We start from the raw sequence: 21,958 nt of genomic DNA, 5'->3' as shown, positions 1-21,958 counted from the left end.
AATCAAGCTATGCTGGCTGATGAGGGATGAAAGCCTGAAACCGTTCTTAGAATGCTTGTTTCTAGCCCAGGGAGGACCTGTCTTGGCAGTTCGGGCTGGATTGTTCCCATGGGGCACAGGGTCAAGCCTGATTTGCATATTGCTGGGTTCAAACTGAAATGGCATGGTGAGCAAAAAAATGATGGATTTAGGCCCAGATCTCTGTACTGGGGTGAATGTTTGACATTGTTCTGCATTCTGTCTATCAACTGTTGTTTTTGCATTTGTCACCCCGAGTGGGACAGGTATGCTCAGACGTGAGTCCCGTGCTCCCCATGCCACTGGAATCAAGCTATGCTGGCTGATGAGGGATGAAAGCCTGAAACCGTTCTTAGAATGCTTGTTTCTAGCCCAGGGAGGACCTGTCTTGGCAGTTCGGGCTGGACTGTTCCCATGGGGCACAGGGTCAAGATTGATTTGCATATGGCTTGGTTCAAACTGGAATGGCATGGTGAGCAAACAAATGATGGAATTAGGCCCAGATCTCTGTACTGAGGTGAATGTTTGATATTGTTCTGCATTCTGTCCATCAACTGTTGTTTTTGCATTTGTCACCCCGAGTGGAACGGGTATGCTCAGACGTGAGTCCCGTGCTCTCCATGCCACTGGAATCAAGCTATCCTGGCTGATGAGGGCTGAAAGCCCAAAACCGGGCCTAGGATGCTTGTTTCCAGTCCAGGGAGGACCAGGCTTGGCAGTTCGGGCTGGACTATTCCCATGGGGCACAGGGTCAAGACTCATTTGCATATGGCTGGGTTCAAACTGGAATGGCATGGTGAGCAAGCAAACAAAGGATTTAGGCCCAGATATCTATACTGGGGTGAATGTTTGACATTGTTCTGCATTCTGTCCATCAACTGTTGTTTTTGCATTTGTTACCAAAAGTTTTCTGCAGCATCGGTCCTCTTCAAGCTGGATTATCCTACACCTATGGTACCCCCAAATAGCTGCACCGCAAGTCAGGACTGGGAGACATTTCATTCTGTAGATCTGCAGCAGGGGCAAGATGGGTTTATGACCCACCGACAGTGAGAATTTAACAAGGCACAGCAGGCTTGCGTGACCTTGGAATAGCGACTGGAAATGCAAGAAATCCAGTTGTTCTGATAGTCGAATGATACCCCCAAGTTGGGAAAGGTCGACACCCTAGTCATTTTTTGCCCTTTGATATCAATAGGTCTTGTTCTAGCTTTCTATCCCTCGCAGACAATATAATGGATCTTTGAGATGCTTGTACCAAGGTCCAAATCATCCATGAACTCTACCAACTTATCAACCAGAAGTTTTATCCCGTTTGCCGTTCGAGCCATCAGTATTGTCGGTAAAAGCAGGGTAGGCATGCTGACAGACTTTACCCTAGGCAAGTCAACCCCATTCTCACTCAAGTAAATATTCAGGCTAATAATATATAATAAATACAATATTAGAGCCAACACACATCCCTGCCTACCCCCGAATGGGAGACTAAAAGATACAGTTGTCTCCCCCTTCGTGATATATCTAACACAGTAAGTAATCTTTATATCTAACACAGGCATTTAAGTCCACGCGTAAAGCTCTAAGAAAAGCAGTCAACTGGGCTGGCAGTCCCATTTGCCCAAGGATATCCCAAACCTTGGACCTAATCACCCGGTCGAAGGCACTACAGAGGTTCATTAAGGCAAGGAAAATAGACCCCTGCTTTGCCACAACACAAGGTTGAGGCTCTGTTCCAGTATGCCCATCCCTTCCCTGAATCCATATAGGACAGGGCAAATTATATCATTTGCCTGGGCCCAAGCTTCCACTCGCTGAAGGATAGTATGCCTAACAACGTTTACCGCTGAACATAACAGCGAGATTGATCTGTAGCAGGTAGGGTCTTGCCTGTTCCCCTTCTTGAACACTGGGACTATGGTAGTAGATTTCCAAATGAGCAGCGTACCTAGCTGGGTCATGGCATTAAGGACATTGGTCAGAACTGTAGCCCAGAGATGGGGTTCAGCCTTATATAGATCCATGGGAATCCCATCTGGCCCAGGTGCTTTGTTTGACGGGCTACCCATGGTAGCCTCCTAGACCTCCTCATACTCAAAACTTATCTTTATTGGGTACAATTTATCAGCATCATCCAGAAGACAGGAGAGATATTTGCCCAGAGTGTATACCTTATGGTAATGGGCAACCCTAAGGGATGGAGAGATAGAATAACCTATATCATCATGCACAGCCACATTGGGCTACCTTCCATTAATCACCGCCCAAAAACCCTTAGAATCTCTAGAGGAGCAAGTGGACACCAGCCGATCCCAAGATGTTTCCTTGAGTACAGCCTTTCACTTCTCTAAGTCTAATTTGTACACCCTTCTGGCATCCTTAATAATGTCCTGGTTACGAGGTTTAGTGTTGAGAGCCACTCTCTGATTGATTGTCAAAAAGAAAAGATGTAGGAGTGTTGCCCCAAACTTACCTTCCAAACAGACTGACAAAGGGGAACCTCCTCAGGAAGGGGCATCTAGTGGGCTCAGAGTAGGCATCTCAAGGAGCTTTCTTGTGAGGGGTGGGTTTGGATTTGACAGGGGTTATGGCTGGATAAGACATTAATTCAGAAGGAGGAGTATGGGTAGGAGGGGTGAAACGGGATTTGATTTGGGAGGTAGAGGAAGCTGCAGTGTGTCATGTGCATGTGTTTGTTGATTTTGCAGTTGTATGTAGGTCTGGTGTATATTGTGTATGTCTGGGTATTTATTTCCTGGCATGTGTATGTTGTTCGAGTGAGGCTGGGTGTTTGTATTTGGTAGGTGTCGTTTTGCATGTAGGTATGCTTGTGTGTGAGGGTTTTTAGTTGGATAAGCATGCTGTTGAGGTAGTTGATGTGGTTGTAGTACCTGCAGTGTATATTTGCAGTTTCATGTGGGTCTGCTATATATTTGGATCTGTGTGATTTCTCACGTGCTTTGAATTCAGGTGAGCGTGAGCATTTATGTTTGGGTGGTGTTGTTTTGTGTGTAGGTGTGCTTTTGGATGAGTCTGTTGTTGAGGTGGTTGGTGTGGTTGAGGTGCATGTGGGTGGGAGGGTGTTTGTGGTGCTTGTGGGTGTGCTGGTGTTTGTGGGTGTGGTGATGGTTTTGGGTGTGCTGGTGGTTGTGAATGTGCTGATGAATGTGGGAGTGCTGGTGGTTGTGGTTCTTGTGAGTGTGCAGATGGTTGAGGGTATGGTAGTAGTTGTGGGTGTGCTGGTGGTAGTGGTGGCTGTGGGTGTGGGTGTGGTAGTGGTTGTAGTGCTTGTGGGTCTAATATCAATAATGTATGTATGTTGTTGGGTGTTTGCTTATGTTTCTTTGTGTGTTTTTATTTATGTGTGTCCATGAATGTGCTGCTTCTGTTTGTTGCCGTGGGTGCTTGCAAAGAAGTGAGTTTGCTTGGGATAGGGTTGTGACTTTGGATTTCGGATGAGAAAGGGACCTGAGTTCGGGCATAAGGTTGGCCTGGTTGGATGTCTGTAGTCAGTGTGGAGACTAGTCCTGCAAATGATCCCTGCTGTCTAGACATAGAACAATGAACAGCTTCCAGGTATGCTACCATTCGTTTCATTTGGCAACTAAGTCCCTGGATGCCAATTCAGGAGTGCAGTCAGGCCTACAGGGATGCTGCATAAGAGGTCAACAGCTGGGATGACAGGGGCAGGTGATGAGGTGCCTGTGGCGAAGATGACCCCAGCTTTTTTAGGGTGGCAGGTTTGACCAGCTGGGGGGATTGCAAGAGGGTTGGTGTAGATGGGTCTCTGGGTTGTGGGCAAGGATGTAGGTGATACAATTCCTGTAGGGTCTGCCACCACTAGTGGAGGCCTCTGACCATAATTAACGATCTGGTGGCTTCCCCTCCAGTCCCCTAGCCCTCTGTGTCACTGTGTTGATCACTGCCCATGCTTTTACCACCCAAAACACAGTGGCCAGCTACTTACCAGCCTTCGTGGCCACCGTCCCCATTGCCTGCTCTTTAACCCCTTTATGCGCAATGGTGCTCGTGTGCGCACAACAGCTCCCAACCGTAATGACATATGGCCCAGGAAATCCCTCTAGTGCAGGCATCAGAGGGATTTCTATTTCTCCCCTGTAGCCTCGGAAGCTGGGGAAGAGCTTCCCCAGCTCCCGAGGTCCCCCCCTTTCAGTGAAATGACGATCAGCGTGCACGTCACGCTGACATCATTTCACTGAAACCGAAACTTAAATGAGCCTCTAGGCACATTTCACTTTCACGTTCTACGTGCTCAGGGGGCTATCTCAGCCCCCTGAGCACTTAGAAAGACGGGAGAGGTATCATTGTCAAGGGCCTTTGCTCCCGCCATATGAATTTGGGCAAATTTAGTTTTTCTGCCCCCCTGGGGGGCAGATGGGGCAGTAGCCCACAATCTGCCCCCGGGGGGGCAGAAAACCCACTACATACCAGGGATTTTGTTTATATTTTAATTAGGGGTGGGGGCTGCCCAATATGGACATGCTAATGCCCTCATACCTCCAGCCACAAAATCACATACTTTCTGCCCCCTGAGGGGCATATGGGGGTAGTGGATCCCAATCTGCCCCCCCCAGAGGGGCAGAAAGCCCACTAGATTCCAGTTTTTTGTTTTATTATAATTAGTGGTGGGGGCTGCCCAATATGGGCATGCCAATGCTCCATCCTCCCACCACAAAGGTACAGTCTTTTTGCCCTCCTGACAGTAGGACAGTAGCCCCCAATCTGCCTTCCCGGGGGGGGGGGGGCAGAAAGCTCACTAGACACCAGGTTGTTTTCCCCCGATGAATTTAGGCGTGGGATTGCCCAATCTGCCTCCCCGGGGGGACAGAAAGCACCCTAGATGCCGGACTTCCCCGGGTGTCTAGTTTTTAGAAATGTGTGGGTTTGGTACTTTCCCAAGATTGCCACCGAGCCTGGGGCCAAAAACCCAGGTGACCCCCACTTGTAAAACCAGGTTGTTTTGTGATAGGTAATTTTGATGTCTCCTCAATACGTTTTAGGCCTTTGCCTGTCACGGGTATTTCACCCACCCACACGAGTGAGGTATAATTTTTATTTGGTGACCTGGGGAACGGTGGGTGGTAGGACATTTTTGGATCCACGTAGATTACAGAACTCAGAAATTTGAGATGAAAGTGTTTTTTTACCTAAATTTGAGGTTTGCAGTGCATTCTGGGTAGGAAAACGTTGGAGGACCCATGCAAACCATACCTCACTGGACTCCCCTGGGTTTGTTATTTTCAGAAATGTGTGGGTTTGGTAGTTTCTCAAGATGGCCACCTGGCCCGGGGCAAAAATCTCAGGTGACCCCCCTTGCAAAACCAGGTTGTTTTGTGATAGGTAATTTTGATGTTTCCTCAATATGTTTTGGGCCCTTGCCGATTAATGTGTCACGCCCTATGTATTCACTTATGTTGTAGAAGAAATTAAGAAATAATTTTGGGGGACTTCTACACCATAAGTAAATACATAGGGCTTGATACATTTCTTATCAACTTCAATAAAGAACATATTTTTACATTTGACTCCAAAATATCCAGTTTGTTTTCCCAGTGTATAAATATTCAAAAATATGCTGCCTTTCACTTTAGGTAAAAGTTGATACAACATCACAGTAAATATTTCATACTCTGATTCATATACAATTTTTTTTAAAATATATTATAACCAAACAAAATTTGCAACAGATCAAACCTTGATGCATTCTTACAATTTCATAATGATTCATGGGATGTGCCTGAGTTTGAGTTTTCAAGATGGGATACTCCACCATATATGTGACGTAATATTCCATTTGCAAAAGTCCCTTTAAATATCCTGTTTTTGTTCATCATTGATTTATCATCTGGACATAACAAAGGACATTTAAATAGAAATTTGGATATGTGTTACTCTGTCATTAATGTGTACGCATTCCCTTCTGTTTTAAAAAAATTTATACCTATCAAAACCTTTTAAACAGACAGGCTGACATGCACATTTGTGAAGGAGTAAGACATCAAGCAAATCTGTTACTTTTAAAATAAATTGAATCGTCTTTTTGTATCAAGCAATATTTGTGAGATGTTTTTAATAAAACTATAGACATTTAATCTAATGTTTCTAGTCATTTTGGCTCACATGCTCACTATTGTTTATTTATAATACCAACTCACCAATGTGTTATTTGTTTCATAAGTGCATTTAATGTTATGTCACCTGTAATAGGTCAATTGTGACAGAACATCACACCTGATACATATAAAGCTTGTGGCCTGTTTGGTACAACTGTCCCTTAGAATACCTAACACACCCATCTATATTTGTTGTTTAGGCAGGCATTGGTCTGCTCAAAACAGTCCTTTGGTACTGAATAGAAACATACCTTTCCACAATTTAATAAACAAAACAGATCATCATACGCCCTGTGCAAAATTTACACCTTCAATAACTCTTCTTGTGAGTTGAACATGTGTCAACATTTATGTTGATGCCATAATTTGTTGCTGTAACAAAAAATAGTTATGTAACATAAATTACCCCCTTGATGCTGGTGTTGGACTCTCAACTGCTGATCATGCTGGGGAAAGGCCAACATAAGTATTTAGGCCATGAGGGGGGTCTGGGTGTGGCGCACATTCTTCTCGTGTTGAGACGACTGGCCGAGCTGGACTTCAGATGACCTTTTAATCCAGCATCGTAGATCCTCCCACCTCTTCCTGCAATGGATGCTGCACCGCTTGTAGCCCCAGGGGTCCACACCTTCTTGGTGATGGCCTTCCAGAAGGTTTTCTTTGATGGGAGTTGGCCTGTATGGATACAGAAATGAAGGCAAACAATTGTTTTGTAACTTTTTGTTTGTTTGTAATTATGTAACACAATTTTGAGAAACCAATCACAGCATTAGAAAAAAGTCCTTATCCCTTGTCATGCTTTTATCTTACTAATCCTGGCCACTTACATCATCTAGGCAGGTGTCAACAATATTTTCTGTAGTAAGAGTTACTTTGGATGAGTGAAACTCATTGTGAACAACTGGAGGCTAAATAACATGTGTCTTCCTCACCTTCCCTACCCCTTTTCCCTTCTTCGGATCTATGCTCTTGAAAAGTTTTTCTAGCAACTGATGTTACCCGACTCTAAGGTACTGTTTCATTTTGTGGAACCTTATGCAATGAGCTCTGATACCTTCGGGTCTAACAAGTGCTATATCGAGCATTTTGTCCGACACCCGGTGGAGCTGCTTTGTTCACCTAATTGAGGAGATCAGCCTTGGTTTTTCCCCCTCACCAATTCCTGCCAGACAATGGACACCGTTTCTCCCCCTTCTCCCTGTCTTGCCCTCCCCCCTGCGTATTTCTGCCATTCTGCCTTTCGATGTCTCCTTTCTTTCTATTTTTCTGACCGATGCCCGTTGGAGCTTCCACGAGAGCTATGGAAGAGACTGGCCTTGGATTATCTCCCTCGCCGTCACCTACCCACTTGGCCTTTGGGCTGACTTTCCCTTATCTCTTTTCCGTCTTCCCCCTTGTCCTCTCCCTTCTCACTACACCTCTCCCCACTCCATCTCTATGTGGCTCTCAACCTGCTATGGCTCCTTCCTCCCCTCCTTTCCTATCATTTCTCTCAACCGCGTTGTTTGTTTACTGTACCTTACTATGCTATTGTAACGGATGTAATTTGTAACGCAATGTTCCTCTGCAATAGCGCTCTGATACCTATGGGTCTAGCCAGTGCTTTATAATCCTTTTTGATGTACCTTCTAATACAACTTTCCCCTGGTTATGAGCTCTGAGACTTACGGGTCTAGATAAAGCTATATAACCTTCCCAAATTCAAATAAACTAAAAAAAAAATTTTCCTGAACACTGAGACGTGAGCGACATGGACGATGACCGATGGAGCTGCTTGACAGCTAATGAGGAGTCTGGCCCTGGTTTTCCCCCTTGACCGTCACCAACCCAGACAATCCCAACTTCCAACTTCTTTATGTACGGCTAATATCGCTAGAGCCAAACACTATGGTTTGAACAACATGACTAAGGGCACTATGAAAGGAACAAATAATTAAAAAATGTTAAAGTGCAGAAAAATATTTTGCCAAAAAGGTAATAATATGGAACATTTTTCTGTGCTTTAAATTTCTCTGTTTTAAAAAAATTGCTGCACTTTCCTGTTATTCTTGTGGCACAGTGCCTATTGGCCACTGGGAGCAAGGGGCCAGTTGTTTGTAAATGTGACACTTTGCAAAGGGAAAAAATTGAAATGAAGAGTTAATTTACTCATTAAGGTAACTTTCCATTTTCATTTTCTCCCATTTAAAAGCATGCATTCAGAAACATCATTTTGTTCACAGCTTCAATATTGAGTTGACCAGGACTTTTATTTCCAGCTACATACCTCAGTGCTTCAGTTGTTTACCTCTGTGACCCAGTCCCAGGCTTGGGCATGAATGTGACTGTGCACTGCTCATTATCAGGCCTTTCTATCTGCAGCATAATGATAATAATGTTAAATGAACACAGCCTTTCCTTGACTTTTAAAGGAAAATAGGACCTTTTGCTAATTTAATAATTACCTCAAGGCTGTGAGCTACTCTGAAGGTGTATAGGAGCTTCTGGTAGGGGGAAACTTCATGGTGTAGGCTCCACAACCAGACCTGGCTACAACTTGTGGAGGCACCGGTGAAAAACGACCAGTATTTTCATCATTAGAAAAATGAACAAACAGCAAGTAAGAGGTCTTTGAAATTACGGAAATATGCGTTGTGAGTGGCTGCGTGAATAAGACATCCTACCTGCCAGCATAGTCATGTAATATGTTCTAGACACTGGCATTATAATGCCAGCTTCGAACTAAGGTTTTTGTAATTGCATCTGCTGGCCTTATGGCATTCTTATGCAGTCATACATTCACTGGCAGCTGGTAGATCGACTGGTTGGATACACCTGCTCTAGGCTGATTTGTGAGATAATACAAATAGCAAGTATCAACTTTATTTGGTATTAAAAAAAACATATATATATTACCTACTGGCGGTCGGCAGTAGTTAGTTATAGTTAAGACCTTGTTTCTATTCAAAAAGCATTTTTTCTTTTTGCCAATATCTGTAGCACCGTTTGATGAATCTTCGTGAAATTTTCAAAATTAATGGTTCACTCAGGTCAGCTCCTGCCTTCGAAGTTTCGGGGTGATTCGTCAAGTGGGGGATGAGAAAAAAAGGGGGTCCCAAAACCCATTTTCTCCATGTTAATATTCATAGGAATTTTGGAACAGGCTACAGCCCAAACTGCTGAACGGAATTACACCAAATTTGGCAAAAAGGTAACTAATGGTTCTGAAAGCGCCTTTTTGTTAAAGATGGTGTAAATCCATTCAGTAGTTCCTGAGAAATTCAATAAATAAAAATGTACATATCTGAGCATCGAGGAGGAATCGCGAACCCTCCAGAGCACGAGCTTCACTCTGATTTGTTCCCAACACTCCGAAACAGGAAGTATTGGCAGCCATCTTGTGACTGAGTAACCAAGTCACAAGAACACAATTAAAAAAATGAAAAAACCAAGAAAATGGGGTAGGGTAGATATGCTTTTTTTGGCCCCGGGGGTCCCACAAGGACCCCCAGGGCCAAAAAAAAGCATTTCTTAAAAAAAAACAGCCAAATTCATGCTGGGTGTGCAAATCCGGCTGACAAAATAAAAAAAAGAAATGAAGTGCAGGTTCCCGAGCTTCGTTTTCCTGAAGACCCTGGGTTGGCCTGGTCCCGGGGCAATGTGTATTTATAGTGTTGTCGCGTTTCCATGGTCCATCCTCGAGTGCCCTCAGTGCAAAGTAGACGCACTTGGTTGTCTTAGAAGACACCCTCTCTGCAGCTAGGGGGGCTGGTGACCCCACTGACCCTGAAGGATGACACAAGGAGCTACCCAGTCTCGTGGAATCTGTGCCTGCCCTTGCCAACTCCTGCCCGTGACAGCCTTGTCCACCCCCGCGTCATGGTACCTGTGCCAGCCCTTGCCCACCCCAACTTTGTGGTACCTGTGCCAGCCCTCATCCACCCCTGCCCCAAGGTACCTGTGCCAGCCCTTGTCCACTCCTGCCCCGTGGTATCCATGCCAGCCCTCATCCACTGCTACCCCATGGTATCCGTGCCAGCCATCATCCACCGTGCCCTGTGGTGCCCATGTTAGCCCTCGCCCACTCCTGCCCATGGTATCCTTGCCAGCCCTCATCTACTCCTGCCCTGTGGTGACCGAGACAGCCCTCACCCACAAAGAGAAGTACGAGGAAAGGTGAGGGGCATTCTGGGCCACGCAGACATGTGTGCACCCTCTCTGGTGTTGGTGTGGTGGTGACCCCACGGACCTCTGCAGTAGTGGTACTTGACACACAGGGGTAGCCGAACTCAGCTTAAATCATTTCTCCCACTTGTAGCTTAAATGAGCCGACTTGTGGCCACTTCCGCGGCAACAACGAGTGTGATCTTGTACTGAATGGATCGAGTTGGGAGTTTTGTAGCCATTTTTAAGCATTCACATTTCCAACACCTTCTTTGATCACCTCCACTGCAGAAGGACACGCATTTCAGCTTTTTTCCTTTCACACAAATGGAAATTTGCATTGATGACTTTTGTTTAAACTGTGAAGCATTTGTGTAAGCACTGGTTAACTGTGTGCAACACCATAAATGTATTAGACTAGCAGCATGCTCCTCATGCATAAATTATACTTGCCGTGAGTTCATTAATGTATTCTTCTGATTGATTCATGCAAGACCATGAACTGATGGCACTGTCTTCTTAATACAAGAACCTTAGCAGTGGCGGCCCTTTTTGATGTTTACGGCAGTTCAGGGCACAAATAAAATGTCGTAATTAAAACAACACACATTGTTTGGTGCCCTGTTATCCAGAAATCACAACTTGTGTTTCTTAACAATGTCAAGATATTTGGAAACTGAAAAGTTTATGCAAGGGAGAAAACCATTGCATTTCCAATTAAATGTAAAGCTGTTATTTGACTGACAAACTGTAATGATTTAGAGAAAATTGTTGCTGATGTTGTTACATTGGCACCAGATAATATTAGCTGCTATGACTTATCGATCAATTTATCTCTACATGACCTAACATTCTAAGATTTGTTTAACTTGTAATATATAAACTTGAGAACTACCCAGAATTCTCTCCTTTTTTGCATATATATATAAACCACTTCCGATTTCCTCATCAAGATTGGACACCGACACAGGGGTAGCTCTGCCATTCAGTCTTATATATATATATTGTGCCATCCCTCTCCTCAATAGTATCCAACAATGTCGTCAAGTGGCTTCGCTACATTGACGACCTCCTGATAATTTGGAAGGGTTGTGAGGAGAATGCAAAGTTGTTTATCAATGATTTGAATTGCAATACCTTGAATTTGGGATTCAATAGCCAAATGAGGCATACCTCAATTTGCTTCTTTAATGTGGAGATTTATATTCAGGATTCCAAAGTGGAGACCAGACTCTTTAGAAAACCCACGGCCGGCAATGCCGTGCTTCATGCTTCTAGCCATCATCCAGCCCATCTAATACGCAGCATCCCATATGGTGAGATGCTGCGTATTAGAAGAATCTGCAGCTCAGATCTGGAATGCAGAACGGCGCAAAACGAGTGCAGGGCCAGATTTTTGAGGAGGGGGTATCGGTCTGAAATACTTGACAAAGCTATGAATAGAGCTAATGTGGTTTAAGGAGGATTAACGGAAAAATCATCGGAGCCATTTTCCTCTATTCATCATGAAGAAACTAGATTGATATTAACCTATAGCAACCAACATCAGGCTATTCGCAGGATCATACGTAGGAATTGGTCCTTAATTTCTAGTGACCAAGTATTAGGATCACAACTGGGTAACCCTCCATCTATCACCTTTAGAAAAGCTAGATCCATGAATGACAGTTTGGTTTCCAGTAGTCCTGAAGTCAGAGTAGCAGGAAACAGGCTATCTGGCAGCAAAGGGTTCCTTAAGTGCTCTGTTTGCAAGGCGTGCAAGAATGTTATTAACAAAAGTGAGTACTTAATCCCCTTCAGTGATACTCCTGTCCGCATCCAATCAAAACTAACTTTCAAAACTGAGTATGCGGTGTATGTGCTGGAGTGTCCTTGTGGCCTACGCTACGTTGGTAGTACGAAATTACCAGTACATAAGTGGATATGCCAGCACCTACGGGCCATTACCAACGGCGCCACCGCGTACCCAGTAGCCAGGCACGTTGAGGAAGTCCACAATCAGAATCCCGAGGGCCTGAGGTATTTTGCAATCGATACAGTTCCTCCCTTGAGGAGAGGGGGTGACCGTGAGGCACTCCTACGTAAACTGGAGACAAGACACATAATACTGTTCGATTGCAAGATTCCCAATGGTATGAACTCTAGTGAAGATTTTTTTACATGGTTATAGTTATTCTTGTTGTTTTATAACATACTAGTATATTGCTGCTCTTCTAACCTATTTAATGGTTTTTTAAACTTTTTTCTACACATTTTGGTATTATGAAATATTTTTGACACTTTTTTATACACTTGGTTTTTTGTAGTGTGCTGAAATGTATTTATAAGTATTTATTTGCAGAATTTGCACAGCTAAGTGTATCCAAATTACTGTTTGCACATTGAATTAAGCCCACTTGGGCTTTATTTTCCCAGAAATTGCAGTAACATGGATGGTTAAGACTTAACAATTGTTTTAGGGTAATAATATCTAAATGAGTCCCTTCTAATTGATTTTTGGTCTTTTACTAAATCCCGTAGCTGAGCAAAGAGCATGGTTAATGAATGACCGGTTCGAAAGGATTAGGCATGTACACAGAAAGGGTTATCATTGTATTTTACATGTATAACGAAATTGTTTTGTACTGCATATTCAACTGAGAAAGATTGTTTAACCGCAAGTAGGGAGACAATAGTCTGTCCTCTATGTCCATGGTTACTTTTCAGCACGCCGGCACGTTAAAAAGGTCACCTTACCTTCTCAGCGTTTGTCATGTGATCAAGGCCCTTCGCGGGCTGAAACGCCTCATGGTTGACTTGGTGCTTGGGCTCTAATAAAGAATTTTTGCACCAGTCCAGGGTTGGTCTCGTCTCTGCAGAATTGCAGTTTTTGAAGACATTGTATGCCTCATATATATATATTAATTACCTACTGGCAGTCGCGAGTAGGTAGTTATAGTTAGGACCTTTTATCTTTTCAAAAAGCGTTTTTCTTTTACCAATAACTTTGGCGCCGTTTGACGAATTCACATGGAATTTTCAAAACTAATGGTTCACTCAGGTCAGCTCCTGTCTTGAAAGTTTTGGGGTGATTCATCAAGGGGGGGACGAGAAAAAAGGGGGGGTCCCAAAACACGTTTTCTCCATTTTAATTTCCATAGGAATTTTTGAACAGGCTACAGCCCGAATTGCTGAACAGAATTACACCAAAGTTGGCAAAAATGTAGCTCTTGGTTCAGAAAACATACTTTCTTTTAAATGGTCAAAATAGTTGCTGAGAAATTCACAAAATAAAAATATATATATATGAGCCCCGAGGAGGATTCGTGAACCCTCCAGAGCATGAGCTTCATTCTGATTGGTTGCCAACACTCCAAACTAGGAAGTGTTGGCAGCCATCTTGTGACTCAGTAACAGAGTCACAAAAAACAGCTTAATAATTGATTAAAAAAACAAGAAAAGGGGGCTTGGTAGTAATACCCTGACCCCCTAGGCCTGCTCAGGGAGTCCCACAAGCCTCCTCAGGGCCAAAAAAAACATTTTTTAAAACGAATTGGCCGAATTTGCATTGGGTGCACAAATCCGGCTGTGAAAATAAAATAAAATGAAGCGCTGGCTCCGGGGCTTCATTTTCCTTAAGCCTCTAGGTGGGCCAGGTCTTGGGGCAATGTGTAATTATATAGCGGGGGCCCCTGCAGCCTCGGGGACTGCTACCTCCCCGGAGCTTTATTTATAAATAGGCGGAGGCTCTGAACCCCCTCCATGCCCCTGGGACCACCACCTCCCCGGAGCTATTTTCACGTGGGGAGGGGCCATACGGCCCCCTTCCTGGAGCCCTTGATGGCCCTGGGGACAGCGAACCCCCAGGGCCTGCTCCAGCGTGGGGCATTGCCATTTGCTATGGTGCCCTGCCATACCAAACACTGCTTTGCGAGCCTGCTCTCGCTCCAAAGAAGCAAATCAGAATTACATGCTCCCCTTGCCTAAAAGCAATACCGGCTCCTGCAGGAGGCAGGGAGCTGGAAGGGACTTTGAGGGTATTGGGGCTCCCCCATGGTCCCCGACTTGAGGGCTTGCCCTGGAGGATGGAGCCCCCGGGACCAGAATTGGCCCAGGGGAGGGGTGCCATGTGGCCCTCCTCACAGGAAAAATAATACTTTTTTTTTGTTTTAAAAAGGAAGGCCGGCCCTGGGGGATGGGGCCCATGTGGCCCCCCTCCCCAAAGAAATTCCAGGCTGGCGAGGCCCCGGGGGATGGGGTCCCCGGGGCCAGAAGTGGCCAAGGGAAGAGGGGGCCCCCTCCTGTACTCATTATTTTTTTTTAAATAAAAGAGTGCCAATGCCCCAGGGGATGGGTCCCCAGGGCAATTATTGGCCTCAGGAGGGGGGCCATGTGGCCTCCCTCAAAAATAAAACAAATTCTGGCCAGACCCTGGGTGATGGGGTCCCGGGGGCCAATAGTGGCCCAGAGAAGGGACGCCACGCAGCCCCCTTCCCATTTTTCTTAAATGCGCAGGCCCCAGGGAATGTGGTCCCCAGGGCCCAACAAATACTAAAAGAAGGGGGAGGTGCAGAGCCCCCCTTCTAAAAATATTAAAAATGAAGAAAAGCCAGCATCTCGGCAGAGGCCCGCCATCTCCCTGCACCACTCTGCAAATGTACCCCCAGGCACATTCTATGTTGGGGGATTAAGTCCCTTTCATTCCTGAGGGTCCCTGGGGGCCAACTAACCCACCTGGTATCTCCAGTAAGCTCCACAAAGTGGGATTGGTGAGAGGTGGTCCGAAGCACCCCCCTTTTACACCACTCTGCAAACACGCCTCTTGGCACACTGCTGGTTGGTGATGATGTCACCTCAGGACACAAGTGGACTTCATCTCCGAGCAGCAGTGCACCAGGAGCTGCGTTTGCTGAGTGGTATAAAAAGGGGAGTGGCATTTGAGCACTCTCAGCAAACCACCTGTATGGAAGTTACTGGCGGTAACAGGAGGGCTTGTTGGCACCTAGGGACCCTCATGAGGAAGGGGACTTCATCCCCCAACCGAGAGCGCACCAGGAGGCACGTTTGCAGAGTGGTGTAGAAAGGGGGCGGGGCCTGTGTCCACCTCTCAGCAATTCCATTGTATGGGACTTACTGAGGTAAGAAGTAGACTAGTTGGCCCCCAAGGACCCCCAGCAACAAAGGGAACTTCAATCCCCATCAAAAAGCGCCGGGAGCTCATTTGCAGAGTGGTTGGAAAAGGGGGCATGGCCTGTTATGGTACTTTCTGGAGGTAATAGGAGGGATAGTCGGCTCCCAAGGATGTCCTTGGGGGCCAACTGCCCCTCTTGTTACCTCCAGTAAGTCCCATACAGTAGGATTGCTAAGAAGTCATCGGAGGCCACGCCCTCTTTCGGTGTAGCACGGTTACAACGAATTTTTTACAACACACTACCATTACATCGCAACTTTTACCACGCAAACCATTACAACGCAATGCGCTGGGGGGTGCTCTAGGATAGGGAATGTATTTAATATACTATCCAACACCTTCCCTGCTATCCACAGGGACTGGAGTTGGAATAGTAAATTAAATAATTCACTATCCAGCGCCTAAAAGCATTATGCGTTGTAATGGACTGCGTGGTAAAAACCGCGTTGTAAAGGCATGCGTGGTAAAAGCATGCGTTGTAGTGACACCAATCCCCTCTTTCACCACCACTCTGCAAACACGCCTCCTGGCAGACTATGGGATGGGGGTTGAAGTACACTTTACTCCTGAGGGACTTTGGGGGCCAAGAAGCCCTCCTGTAAGTCCTACGCAGCGGAATTCTTGAGTCCTGGTCGGAGGCCTAGAACCCTTTCTCCACCTCTCTGCAAATGCTACTACTAGTTAAAGAAGAATTTGCAATGTAATAGGTTTTGCATTTGCGAGAGTTAGAGCCATTGGCGTTTGTAAATGTAACAGTCTTTTACTAATTTTTTTAGTGAAGAGGTATGTTGTGCAGTGAAATTATGTGAATATAAAGTATGTGGTATTTATTTTATAGGAATTATGTGGAGTGTGATTACGTGTTTTGGAGAGTAATTATGTGGTATTGTAGTCTGTGTTCTGGAGTGGTTTCCTCATGTTTAGTCTTCCTCGTTTCCATAGAAACTAAACTATAAATTCAATGAGATACAAAAAAAGAAGAAACCACTGAGGAGCACATCTGGACCTAGTCAAAGGTATGAGCAGGGCCACTGGAATTATGTGACCGTTCGGCTGCACCAATTTTGACATAATTAAACATTTACCGCATTTGCCAAATATTCCATCATCTGCTGCCTAATTTGCAGATTTGAACAAAAAAGCCTTGTTTCAAGCTCAAAAGGCTCAAATGTTCCCAGAAATGCAGCTTCACGTGTTATAGCATGGTGGTGCTACTTGCTTCTTTCTGCACCCCTCTTTCTGCGCCCTTCTTGTCTCTTTCAGCACCTCTGTTGCTTCTTTCTGCACTTCTCTTCCTTCTTTCTGCATCCCTCCTGCCTCTTTCTGTACTTGCCTTGCCTCTTTGTGAATCTCTACCACCTTTTTCTGTACACCTCTTGCCTCTTTTTGCACATCTGTTGTATCTTTCTGCACTGCTCTTGGTTCTTTCTGCACCTTATTTGCCTCTTTCTGCACTTCTCTTGCTTCTGTCTATACCTCTGATGCTTCTTTCAGCAATTCTCTTGCCTCTTTCTGCACCTCTCTTCCTTCTTTCTGTACCCCTCTAGCCTCTTTCTGTACCTTTCTTGCCTGTTTGTGATCCTCTCCTACTGTCTTCTGCACCCCTCTTGCCGGTTTCTGAATCTATGTTGGCTCTTTCTGTACTGCTCTTGCTTCTTTCTGCACTTCACTTGCCTTTCTCTGCACTTCCCTTGCTTCTTACTACACCTCTGTTGCTTCTTTCAGCAATTCATTTGTCTCTTTCTGTACCCCTCTTGCCTCTTTCTGCACCCTTCTTCTGTCTTTCTGCACCCTTCTGTCTTTTTGCATTTATCTCGCCTCCTTTTGAACCCTTGTACCCTCTTTCTGCACCTTTCTTTCCCGTTTCTGCACCTGTCTTGCTTCTTTCTGTATCTCTTTTGCTTCTATCTGCACGTCTCTTGCCTTTCTGTACCCTTTGTGCCTCTTTTAGCACCTCTGTTGCTTCTTTCTGTACTTGTCTCCTTCTTTCTGTACCCCTCCTGCCTCTTTCTGTACCTCCCTTGCCAATTTGTGCATCTCTCCTTCCTCTTTCTGAACCCCTTTTGCCTCTTTTTGTACCTCTGTTAGTTCTTTCCACTCTGTTCTTGCTTCTTTATGCACCTAATTTAAAAATGTCTGCATCCCTCATGCCTCTTCCTGCACCCCAATTCCCTATTTCTCCACCTCTCTTGCTTCTTTCTGCACTTCTCCTGTTTCTTTCTACACTGCACTTGCTGCTTTCTGCACCTCTCTTGCAAGTTTCTGTATCCCTCTTACCTCTTTCTTCACATGTGTTCCCACTTTCTGTACCTTTCTTACCTGTTTCTGCATCTCTCTTGCCTCTTTCGGCACTTCTGTTGCTTCTTTCTACACTTCTCTTGTCGCTTTCTGCACCACTGTTGCCTCTTTAAGCACCACTGTTACATCTTTCTGTACTTCTCTTGCTTCTTTCCGCACCTCTGATTAAGAGTAGTTTTAACCTCCCTGCCCTATTATGTACTAGGGCCTTACAGGAGAGGTCTAGCGATCACAGGGGTACCCCAACCCACAGTGTACACTAATGTATGTAAATGTTTTCACTATATTCTAAATGTCTATTAGCATAACACTGGCTCCAGACCTGGTTAGTCAGAGTTAGTTACCACCAGTACCCATCAGCAAAAAGTTGGGGGCACAGGATGACTTTGCAACAAGGTCTATTTCTGCACCTCTGTTGGTTCTTTCTGCATATCTCTTGCTTCTTTTTGCACCTTTCTTTGTCTTTCTGTACTTCTGTGGCCTCTTTCTGCATTTCTCTTGCTTCTTTCTGCACCTTCCTTCCTCTTTCTGCATATGTCCTACCTATGAGACATAGTTAGAACTTAACCTTTGAAAAAACAAAGGTTTCAGGAACTTTATAGTAAGAAATTAGCATTTAAAAACCTTTGAAATCGAAATTCACTGAAAAACCCCCAGGTTTCAGGGACGTTCTAGTTAGTTGGACATTTCACTCGTACAAAACCTGAGAAATTTGGCCGTTATAGTTAGTTGATGTAACTATAACTCGCACCCCCGCAATGCACTGCTGATGACGTCACATATTACTTCACTCATGACATGGTCAGTGACATCACTGATGACGTCACTGATGACATCTCATATGACATGGAAACCAATACATTACCCAATGGCATGTCCCCCAGGGCCATCATTCTTACAAACCGCAAAAACACTACCAATGAAGGCCCTGGCCTTGGTGTGGTCAGCCCCCGCTGTTCCCATATAATGTGGGCACTGACGTGAGCATGCTCTCTTTTGCCTGCCTGTGCTGCGGTGACAGACAGACTGTCGAAAACACCCCAGACTCAGCGAAACCGCACCCTTTCAAGACATGATAAGAGACGACAGAAGCAAAGGTAAGACAAGATGTCACAACATCAGCCTCCACTGTAAATTGTATATGCATAATGATATTTTTTTATCCTTCATATGGCTTTCCTACCCCACAATGGTTTTAAGTTGTACTTACATAATTGAAATATTTCTTTATAAGTCACGAGGTCCTATACACATCTAATCTTAGAAATTGTGCGTGCATACATTTCTGTGTCGTATTTCTGTACTACGGTAACTGCAAACACAACAATGATGGACAGAATGTGGATCAATGTCACACATTCACCCCAGTCCAAAGATCTGGCCCCAAATCCATCGTTTTTCCACTCCACACCACCCTGGGTTAGACAATGGCGATATGCAAATCAGCGCTGACCCTGTGCCCCATGGGAACAGTCCAGTCCGAACTACAAAAGCCATGTCCTTCCCAGAACGGAAACAAGCATCCGAGGACCGGCCCGGTTTTGAGGTAACACCTCTCTTCAGCCCGGCTAGCTTGATTCCAGTGGTGTGGAGTGCCTGGGACTCACGTCTGAGCATCCCCAGTACACTTAGAGCGGTAACTGCAAACACAACAATGATGGACAGAATGTGGATCAATGTCACACATTCACCCCAGTCCAAAGATCTGGGCCCAAATCCATCGTTTTTCCACTCCACACCACCCTGGGTTAGACAATGGCGATATGCAAATCAGCGCTGACCCTGTGCCCCATGGGAACAGTCCAGTCCGAACTACAAAAGCCATGTCCTTCCCAGAATGGAAACAAGCATCCGAGGACAGGCCCGGTTTCGAGGTAACACCTCTCTTCAGCCCGGCTAGCTTGATTCCAGTGGTGTGGAGTGCCTGGGACTCACGTCTGAGCATCCCCAGTACACTTAGAGCGGTAACTGCAAACACAACAATGATGGACAGAATGTGGATCAATGTCACACATTCACCCCAGTCCAAAGATCTGGGCCCAAATCCATCGTTTTTCCACTCCAAACCACCCTGGGTTAGACAATGGCGATATGCAAATCAGCGCTGACCCTGTGCCCCATGGGAACAGTCCAGTCCGAACTACAAAAGCCATGTCCTTCCCAGAACGGAAACAAGCATCCGAGGACCGGCCCGGTTTCGAGGTAACACCTCTCTTCAGCCCGGCTAGCTTGATTCCAGTGGTGTGGAGTGCCTGGGACTCACGTCTGAGCATCCCCAGTACACTTAGAGCGGTAACTGCGAACACAACAATGATGGACAGAATGTGGATCAATGTCACACATTCACCCCAGTCCAAAGATCTGGGCCCAAATCCATCGTTTTTCCACTCCACACCACCCTGGGTTAGACAATGGCGATATGCAAATCAGCGCTGACCCTGTGCCCCATGGGAACAGTCCAGTCCGAACTACAAAAGCCATGTCCTTCCCAGAACGGAAACAAGCATCCGAGGACCGGCACTCCACACCACTGGAGTCAAGCTAGCCGGGCTGATGAGAGGTGTTACCTCGAAACCGGGCCGGTCCTCGGATGCTTGTTTCCGTTCTGGGAAGGACATGGCTTTTGTAGTTCGGACTGGACTGTTCCCATGGGGCACAGGGTCAGCGCTGATTTGCATATCGCCATTGTCTAACCCAGGGTGGTGTGGAGTGGAAAAACGATGGATTTGGGCCCAGATCTTTTGACTGGGGTGAATGTGTGACATTGATCCACATTCTGTCCATCACTGTTGTGTTTGCAATTACTGCTCTAAGTGTACCCGGGATGCTCAGACGTGAGTCCCAGGCACTCCACACCACTGGAGTCAAGCTAGCCGGGCTGATGAGAGGTGTTACCTCGAAACCGGGCCGGTCCTCGGATGCTTGTTTCCGTTCTGGGAAGGACATGGCTTTTGTAGTTCGGACTGGACTGTTCCCATGGGGCACAGGGTCAGCGCTTATTTGCATATCGCCATTGTCTAACCCAGGGTGGTGTGGAGTGGAAAAACGATGGATTTGGGCCCAGATCTTTTGACTGGGGTGAATGTGTGACATTGATCCACATTCTGTCCATCACTGTTGTGTTTGGTATTTCTGTACTAGGCCACGTGCTTAGGCCTCTATTATTATGAAATGTGTCCATGATAGTATTTTTCTTTCTGCGTCACGTGGCCGTCCCAGGCCTCTATTAACTTATTCATCTTCCTTTGTTTGCTGGAGCTGCAACAGTCTAGCTACGAAATATTAAGAACCCAACTCAGTTTACGATGACTAATCAAAACGTCCTTTTGTTTCCTTCAGCAAACATCCTTCAGAAGCAACCACGGCCAATCGAGCAACAGCAATGGAATTCTCTGCAACTTATTGAATATACTTTGAGGGGGCGCTAGAGGGCGCACGAGCTAATGGCCGCACTTTAGTGAGGCTCTGGCTGCCTGGTCAGAACTATCCTGATTTTTTCCTCCCATCCTGCAGATGTCCGCCTGAAAATTTCAGCGAATGTGAGTTACTGTGTCCTGCAGATCCTGTCCAAGTTTGGAGGCGATCCGACGTTCGACGCCGGACTTCGTCGAGTGTGAAGACTGCCCGGGTCACACTGCTGCGGAGGGGCGGCGCAACAGCCTGGGAGCGCGACTACGTGAGGCCGGGGCTCGCCACGAGGAAAGCAGGCCTCAGACGCGGGGCGGCCCACCTGGAAAGTGCGGAACCTGCCGAGGCTCGGCGGACCGGCTGTCTTCCCCTCTTGCTGGCCACTACAAAGCGCAGGGACATTGAGCGGCGACACAGATACTTGCTTGGACCGCGGGTGGAGACGGGACCTGCCGCCTGCACCGGGAGGTGATTGAGCGGGGCCCCGGGCTTGGCGCGCTGATTAACGATAGTGCCAGTCCACCCTCCGCGGGCTCGCCGCTGCTGGTGGCAGTGGGTTGAGGGGCGCCAGGAGCCTTCTGTGAGACACTACCTGTGACCGGACCCTTCACTGGCCGCTACCCGCCGGCAGCACGGTGGAACTTCCCCCCCCCGAGCCTCTCCAGCACGAAATGGGAGCATCCCTGTAAGGCAGTGGGGACTGCATGTGCGCATCTAGAGCATATTAAGGACCATAGCAACTACTGACGACATACAGCACCCATAGGCGTGTGGCTATTACACTGTCGTG

This window comes from Lissotriton helveticus, chromosome 5_1, assembly GCF_964261635.1.
Source record: "Lissotriton helveticus chromosome 5_1, aLisHel1.1, whole genome shotgun sequence".
NCBI classification, from domain to species: domain Eukaryota; kingdom Metazoa; phylum Chordata; class Amphibia; order Caudata; family Salamandridae; genus Lissotriton; species Lissotriton helveticus.
The sequence above is the reverse complement of the archived record's forward strand: the minus strand, read 5'-3'. Positions refer to the sequence as shown.